The sequence below is a fragment of the Nannospalax galili genome, unplaced genomic scaffold (assembly GCF_000622305.1).
Source record: "Nannospalax galili isolate Female #2095 unplaced genomic scaffold, S.galili_v1.0 scaffold127, whole genome shotgun sequence".
Taxonomy (NCBI): Eukaryota; Metazoa; Chordata; class Mammalia; order Rodentia; family Spalacidae; genus Nannospalax; species Nannospalax galili.
The window spans coordinates 6,340,562-6,349,148 of NW_008360326.1; positions in this window are offsets into that span (position 1 = coordinate 6,340,562).

Below are 8,587 nucleotides of genomic sequence, written 5' to 3' on the forward strand. Positions count from 1 at the left end.
TATACACACACACATATTTTTAAATTTACAGAATTTGGTTAGGGAAAGCAGTTGAGAGGTTATCCAACCCAATACTTTCATTTTATGAGTGAGTAAAATGAAGCTCATTTTCTGAATCTGAGGATAATTGTATAAGTCTTAGGAAACGTTGAAGAAAAAGTTCATGTTGAACTTTCAGTAGATACTTGTTTTGGTTGGCAAGTTGCCCATCGCCCATAGGCATGCTAGTTTGGGGTGATTAACATACCTATCAGCTTTTTTCTTTTCCATTTGTGGAATTTGGGGAACAGAAAAATGAGCTTTCTAATTGTCATGGAAGATAGAAGGAACCAGAAACCTGTGAATAACTTTTAATTTCTCTTAAAATTTGCATCTCAGGAGTCTGATGCAATCAGCTTGGTTTTGCTGAAGTCCTACTCTTCCTAGGCCTGCATGTGGGCAGGCAAACCAGAAGTGGCAAAGGAAAAGCTTCTGAGACTTGTGTTAGCTGGTCATTTTTGGCAGAGACTATGGGTTTGCAGACTATGCGAAGCTTTGTTGCACATTCTATAATCTGTCTACCTGCTGATTTTTTAAAAATCATAAACGCCCTAGCAGCAATTGCCACAGATTTCCCATCCACTGTAAAAACGAGAGTGTTTGAAATAAGGAACAGAGCAGCTGATTTGTTTGGTTACATTTCACAGGGACAGTCTGGGCTGGTGTATGTGCTCCAGATGTTGGGGAACATTAAGGCAGAGGTTCTCAGAAACCCAAGGTGGAGTTTTTTTCCCCCTGAAGCTTTGTCCGGTTCATTGCTTGTATACCATATGTTCTCTGGAATCCACTCCTCTGCTATATCAATTAAAGCCTCCTTTCCCATCTCTTCCCTTTTCTTTGCTGTTATTGTTAGATTTTGATTGTCTCTGTCTTGAAATATTTTATCTAAATGCTCATTGTTCACAAGGCACAGCAGCTCCTGAGCCATGCCCAATGGAGAGAGGGAAAGAAAGAGGGAGGGAAAAAGGGAAGGAGGGAGGGAGGGAGGAGAAACGATCAGTCTTACCGGATTCATTGTCTGGTCTAATTTTAAGAGAAGAAAGTGCATGGTATTGGGAGAAAGACATTGCTAGGGGGGAAATGTGCCCTCTGAAATTCTACTCTTGGTTTGTGACAAACTAGAAAGAAAAAGTCTATGGTGAATTTGTTCAGGTACTGGAAAAGGAGCCAGGGCTGACTGTTTGGCAGGGAGCTGACTTTCTCCCTTCCACTTAAGGTTAACTTCCATGAAGGATACAGCCCTGCCCCAGGAGCGCTAAGGAAGCTTATTATAGATCTGCTTATCCAACAGAAGGTTTGGCTGTTAGTGGACACACCACAAAGGGTCTCCTAGGTTGCAGGACAGTCACTGAGACTGAGGGCCTCTGCAGGATCTCGTTGGCCAAGCAGCTTGGTCCATCATGAACTCTCCATCCTGAGCATTGGCTCTCATTCTAAGGGTGCATTTGATCTCTACTTACTGATCATAGTCTTGCCCATGAACCAGCTCAGTCCTCACTCGCCTCAGGAAGAAGGAAAACAGCATCATTGGTTAATGAAAACACATTCTGATTTAGGTAGCCTGCGTTCAAATTTATATCTGCTGTCTACCTGCTGTGTGAGTTGAACAATTTTTAAAGATTCTTTCATTTTCCTGTTGTTAGACATATCTAATTAATCAACTTAACAAATGTTCATTGTATGTATGTTATGTGTCTGGAAATGGAAACAGCATTGGGGACATAGCGATGAACCAGCAGACATGAGCATTTCCCTCACTGACTTCCCTGCCTGTCATATCTCCAAGATGGCTGCTATCAGTTCCTTCCTTTCCTTTCCATACAAGCTTGGGAAGACTCCACAGATCTTATTTTTCAGAATACCTCAAAAACAATCTCCTTCTTCCTTCACCTCTGTCCACTAAGCATGCCTTTCAGAGTTTCCGAATCAGCTGAGCCCTCACCCATGGATTTTTGGAAGGTCAACTCTAGAAGCTAGGGATGCCTTGACTGAATTACTAAGGAAGTTCGGTGTCCTTTACCAGCTGTAGCTCATATGGAGGTATGCTCGAATCTTCAAACCACATTTATATTCCCACTTTTAGTCTGATCCTTGGCCCTAAACTTGGCTCACTCTCAATCTCTTATCTCTTGCAATAATCTTCATCAAACTGCATTGAGCCAACTGATTGCTGAGCTTTTTCTAAGTCAGTCTCCCTTAGTTTCTGAGACTCCCTCTGTGAACAGTCCTGGGGCCCTCAGGAACTCCAGGACAGCTTTCCAAGGGAATTCCTATGCATTTAGGATGCAATTCAGTGACATCTGGCTTTATTTCCCCTGTGCACCTTCCTTTTCCCGCAGATGGGCTCTTCTGTGTCTCCCTCCCCACAGCATGAACAAGAATGAACTCACCATACATGTCAAGTGTAGCTATTTTATGTGTTGCAAAATAACAATGTAGCCAATCTGTTAAACTTATGCTATCTGAGGTGTTAACAGTTGATAAAAGCTTGATAGGTTTTGCCTTCTAGATGACAGTAACATATTACTAGGAGACCTTGTTACTTTTACCTCAAACTGTGTCTGGATCTGTATAACACCTTGAAGTACAGCTTTTTATCTGATCTGGCCATTTTGTTTTTCCTTCCATTATTGTTATCAAGCAAAACAATAAGGGCAAACCTGCTGTTAGTCTGTGTCAAGGGATTTTGCTCTTGCCTCATTATCTTCCACAAGTCCTCTGAACCAGGAGATTTGATCCCATTTTGCACACAAAGAAACTAAGGCTTATGAAAACAGTTTAGCTAACTCTGTCATATTGGAACTGTCTGGGATGTAGACCAGAAATCTTTGCTTTTGAGCCCTTCACCTCACATTTCAAATGTAAACCCAAAGCTTCATGATCTACTCAAGTTCATTTCGCTCTAATAGAGCCAGGAGGTAAATAGCCTGGGCTGTTCTGCCCAACCTCCGCTGCTGAACTCAGCTTCCAGGGATCATGCTATCATTTTTTTCTCTTGGTCTCTCTCCAATTTTTCTCTGTCTCTTTCTGCCCCAGGACTAAGTTTCTACTGTTTTATTTTTTTTAACCTTCCTTTTGTTAAAAATGGGTAGGAACATCTGCTGTTCAAACACAAGGACCTGAGTTCAGATCCCCAGCATTCACATAAAAAGCTGTGTGTGGCCATGCAAGTGAGTCTGTAAATCCAGTGGTGGGGAAGGAAGAGTGGAGGAGGAGATAGGAGGATCACTGCAGCTCACTGGCCAGCCTAGTTAAGCAAACAACCAAACCAAAACAACAACAAAAACACCCCCCCCAAACAGTAAGCCCCAGGTTTGATGAGAAACTCTGTTTCAAGGCAATAAGATGGAATAAGATGACAATAGAGGAAAGATATCCTCTTCCTCTGTTTGCACATATGCAAAGGCATGCATAACACACACACATATACACACAGACACACACAGGCACACACACACACACATGGACAGAGAGACACACACACAGACACACACACACAGACACACACAGACACACACATACACACAGACACACAGACACACATACACACACAGACACACAGACACAGAGACACACACAGGCACACACACACAGACACACACACACATGGACACAGACACACACACAGACACACACAGACACACACACACAGACACATAGACACACACAGATGCACAGACACACACACATACACACACAGACACACACACACACAATAATAGTTTGTGGGGCTGGAGAGATCACTCAGTGATTAAGAACACTAGCTGTTCTTGCAGAAGACCTGGGTTCGAATTCCAGCACCCACATGGCAGCTAACTCCAGTTCCAGGAGATCTGACAGCCTCTTCTGTCCTTCGTGGGTATTGCACGACATGAGTGCGCTTACCTACATGCAGGCAATACACTCATACACATAAAAATAATAAATAAAATAAAAAAATAGTTTGCAAGCATCATTTACACCCTTTTCTTTTCACATTTCACTCACACAGTTATTCTTCAATCCTTTGTAGACTGATTCTCTGCTCACCACCCTCCTGCCACACTAAGTCTTAGCAAGGACAGGCAGGAGGAGGGAAAGGGCTGTGGGAATCAGAAAGCAAGAGTCTCTTGAAGGAGGAGTCGGCAGTGCTGCCTGCTGACACAGAGGAGGACCAGGAAGCACTGCGCTGAAGGAACTCCCAGCTGGGAGATGGTGATTTTCTTAGTCACTCCCTCATGCTTGACACTCAGGCTGACAAGAAGGGGACTGCAGCTGGGGACACTCTGTCCCTTTGATGCAGAGAGAGATACCTCTGCTTCCTCCTCTGCTCCTACAGCTTTAGATGTTAATTGTTCTGAATACGGAACTTTGATGCCATTAATGGAACTCCAGGAGTTCTTACCTGAGCTGCTGTTAGGTCTCTTGGCTGTGGACTTCTCCGTGGAGCTTGTTGACTTGTGCCAGCATGTGGCTTTTGTCACTGGGCTCACAGCATCTACAGACTCTCCTCCATCCTCAAGCTGTAGAACTTCTCCATCCATTCGTCTGTCTGTCTATATATCTACCTCTCTATCATCTATCTGTCTATCATCTAGTCTTCCATGCTCAGAGTCTGTGCCAGGCTTACAGTCCTCTGACTCCTCACAGGGTGCATCCTGTTAAATCCCCTTTGCTTTGGTCCTCCCTTGTGGTCTCCCAGGCTATCATTCCAGATAGGCTCAGGGGCTTCTTGTTTTCATGACTTGGATCATGTGCCCCCTCTACCTGGTTGCCCCTCTGCTCTCCCATGCTTATCTAAAGCCATCCCATCATTAGTGTGGATTCTGCCTTCTGCTTGAAGCATTCTTGGATCATTTCCCTCCAATACCTCTCTGGCCTTTGGATCTCCCTAATCCTTCCTGCATCCCTGATTTACAATTAATCAACTCGCTGGCTTATGATGCCTCCTGCCCCGAACTGGGCTGTTGCTCATCTCTTGTCTGTTCTTTCACTTCCCCTGGGTGCATGCCTTATCTCTTCAGTTTCCTGAGCACTTAGAGCATACCTTCATCTCCTGTTTGGTTCTATCAGTACCTTGCTTCTTTGTCATAGCTGTCCTGGACATATTTCTGAAGGATCAAGTGTTATCCCTTGAGTGAGGACTACATTTCTTTCATAGCAGTGGACACCAAGTTCTTTAAACCAGACAAGAACTATTGTGGCTCTTTCTCTGAGTAATGGGGAGGCAGTGGGGGTAGATTTTGATACAGAGAGGCCTTCAGATGCCATTGGGATCATCTTATAATAACAATGTCAGAGGGTTATTATGTGCCAGGCTATGTACTAAACCCTCTAGTTTTATATTTCATTTAAATCTTACCAGAATCCCATGGAGGTAATAGCTACTATGATACCAATTTTGCAGATTAGGAAATCAAAGTGGAGAAACGACATAATTCTCCTAAGATCCATACCTTGTATATGTGGGGTACCAAGATTTCGAGTATAGTGGTATGAGACAGTATGGCATTTAGCCACTGTCCGTACATATGAGTCTAAGTCAGGCCTTATGCTAACCTGCGGCTATCCCATTTGCAGACTACCACCAGTGTATTTTACTGGCTAAACAGCCTTCTGAGGAAAGTAAGGCACTTGCTTTTCACTCCAGTTCTTTTTATTGATATTTCAGACCTCATCCTCTGTATTCTTGATCATTTCATGTTGCTACCGACTCTTCCTCTTTCTAGCTTGGCTTTTCTTGGCTCCTAGTAAGCATTTATGTTATTTGGGAATGCGTGTAGCTGTTAGCAACAAAATACTCAACAGTAGCTTAAACTAACAGATTTATATTTCTTAATAACGCTGAGAATTGTAGAGGCAGGCAGCTGCTGATATTGGTTTAGTGGCTAAACACAGTGGTCAGGCTTCTGTAGTTCTCTTAGACTTGGAACTTCACATTGGCAAAATAGCTGCTGTGGTTCAAAGTATTATATCCTTTTAAAGGCAAGAATAAAAAGCATTGCCACATTTTCCTTCCACCCTGTCCATTCATGTCTCATTGGCCTTGTCATCTGGATCTTTGGAGCTATAAGAGGGGCTGAGAAAGGAAACATTCAGCTTGTAACATTTCATTACAAGTGAGAGGAAGGACTGAATCCTGGGATATAGGGATGTTGGAGAGTCAACTAACTTTCTGCTGTACTACTTGCTGAGTCTTTATTTTATTTTGCTTTTATTTATGAATGTGTTTATATATGAATACACACAGAGGCCAGAAGAGGATGTTGGATACCCTGGAGCCAATGTTAAGTTAGTCCTGAGCTGCTCAGTATGGGTGCTGTAAACTGAACTCAGGTCCTATGTAAGATCAGCAAAAGCTCTTAATCACTAAACTATCTCTCCGGCCCATGAGTCTTGAAGAAGTAAATTAACCTACTTAGTTTTTTATTTTCAAGTTATACACATAATACATAAATACATTCTCATTGTGGAAAGCAAAGAACTCTGGGTAAAGGGAAGATTCTGGCCTTAATGCTCCTCAGCCCAGAAACCAATTCCTGCTCTATCAGTGTGAGGAATAAGTGACTCTCACACCTATCTCTAAGCTGCACACATATATTTGCATTCGTTTACTCATAAACACATGGTAATTCAGTTTACTTATATGTGGAATCTGCCTTATAAATTAATTTTTTAATTTTTGTACACGAATACACTGAATTTACACCATTTCCACCCCTCCATCTCTTCCCATGATGCCCCCAGATGACAATTTAATCCCCTTCTTCACACACACACATACACACAGAGACAGACAGACAGACAGATAGACATAACCTACTTGAGTCCTATTAGTGTTGTCAGAATGTACATGTGTTTAGGGCTGACCATTTCAGACTGGATAAACTATCAGGGGTTTGTCTCTGATGCAAACTGATTCTCCCTCCCTCAGCATCTGCTGATTGGCTGTAGTTCTTCATCTAGGGGTGGGGCTTCATGAAGTTTCCCCGTCCATGTTGGCATGTTGACTGGTGTGCCCATTGCACAGGTCTTGTGCAGACATATTGTGGATATTTTTAAAAATGTTTTTAAAAATGATAAATTGGGGGGGGGTCCCTGGGGAGAGCAATGGAAAGGAAAGCCTCATTGTAGAGCAAATTATGTGGGGCCTCTGCCACTACCCCCATTGAGTAGGGTCCACAATCACCTCCAGAGATGAATTCTGTCCTTCCTGGTGGACAGGAGGAGAGGGGCCAGCTTCACAATCATATGCCCTTGTCCATTTTGGAATATAAGGCAAGGGTAGAGAGTCGTTCTGCTTCACCTTCTTTTTATTTGATTCAAAAATTCTTCATATTTGGGGAGCATAGTGTGTCCTCCTGCCATTGGAGGAGGCCAGGGCAGGAAAGCCAGGCAGCCACTTTGGGCTCTGCTGCCGCCCTGGAGTTCACGCTTCTTTTCTGCTGGCCTTGGTTTAATGTGGATTCAATAAATGAAAATAAGAATTAACTGAATTTATTTGGGAAACTATTAAAAGGCGCAAGTCTTGCCTGGAGGAATAAGCTACAACATAAGCCTATAGTCTGCTAGTAAAAGAAGACTGTCCTCATAATTACTGTTTTAAAGTAGGCGATTCCTACATGTGAAATGTGCTTTAAAATGTGCCTTGCTTGCCTCCTTTCCTTCTCCCTTCCTGGTCATCCAATTTATTTATAAGACCAGCTATTGATGGTTCATTTGTAAGCAAAGTACATGTTAGTTCTGTACACACACACACACACACACACACACACACACACACACAAAATAGTAAATTGGATTATCTTCCCAGTTTGGGTTCTGTAATTTGCTCTACTTCCATTTACAGTGGTCAGTGTGCCTTGGAAATCTTCTATGCCAGTCCCATACCTCTTCTCATTCTTTATCCCAATTCCAGAATATTCCCTATTGGTTGCTCATGTCTCTTTTAGGATCTCTGCTGTCTTTGAATGTGTTGCCAATGTTGTTTGGATTGATACTTCATTTTTAAATGAGGGAGGTCCAGACAGGTAGAGTGTCATGGACTCACACTACTCACACACTTAGTATTTGGAGCACTCTGGAGCCAAGTGCCAGGATTCCCCCATCCACTCATTTCCCAAAGCTGCCCTAGGTCTATGAAGCCACTTTGTGGGACTCCAAAAGGAAGTGAAGTCAGCTGAAAAGATTTCCTCTGGCAGGTCTAACTGATGTCATGATCACACATCAAAAGACTTCTAACTAAATTGCGACCACAGACATGGACATGAGTTTCATAGGAAAAATAAACTTACTTCTGAAGTTGACCTTTCTGGAATGATGTATTATAAGCATCCATGAGTTCTTAGAAAAAAGCAAGTGGTTTTGAGTTTGTTTGGGAGTCTTTTCCTAGGTGAAGGGGGACAACAAAGCTGAATCTCTTGGACATTCCACTTTTCTGAAGATCACAGTGAGAATTATCATGCCACATTAGGATGATTCCAGAGAATCATCAAAGTCTTTTTCCCACCGTATCTGGGTGGGGGCAGATTGACAACAGTGCTCTTGTCTGAAAGTGCATCGTACACGT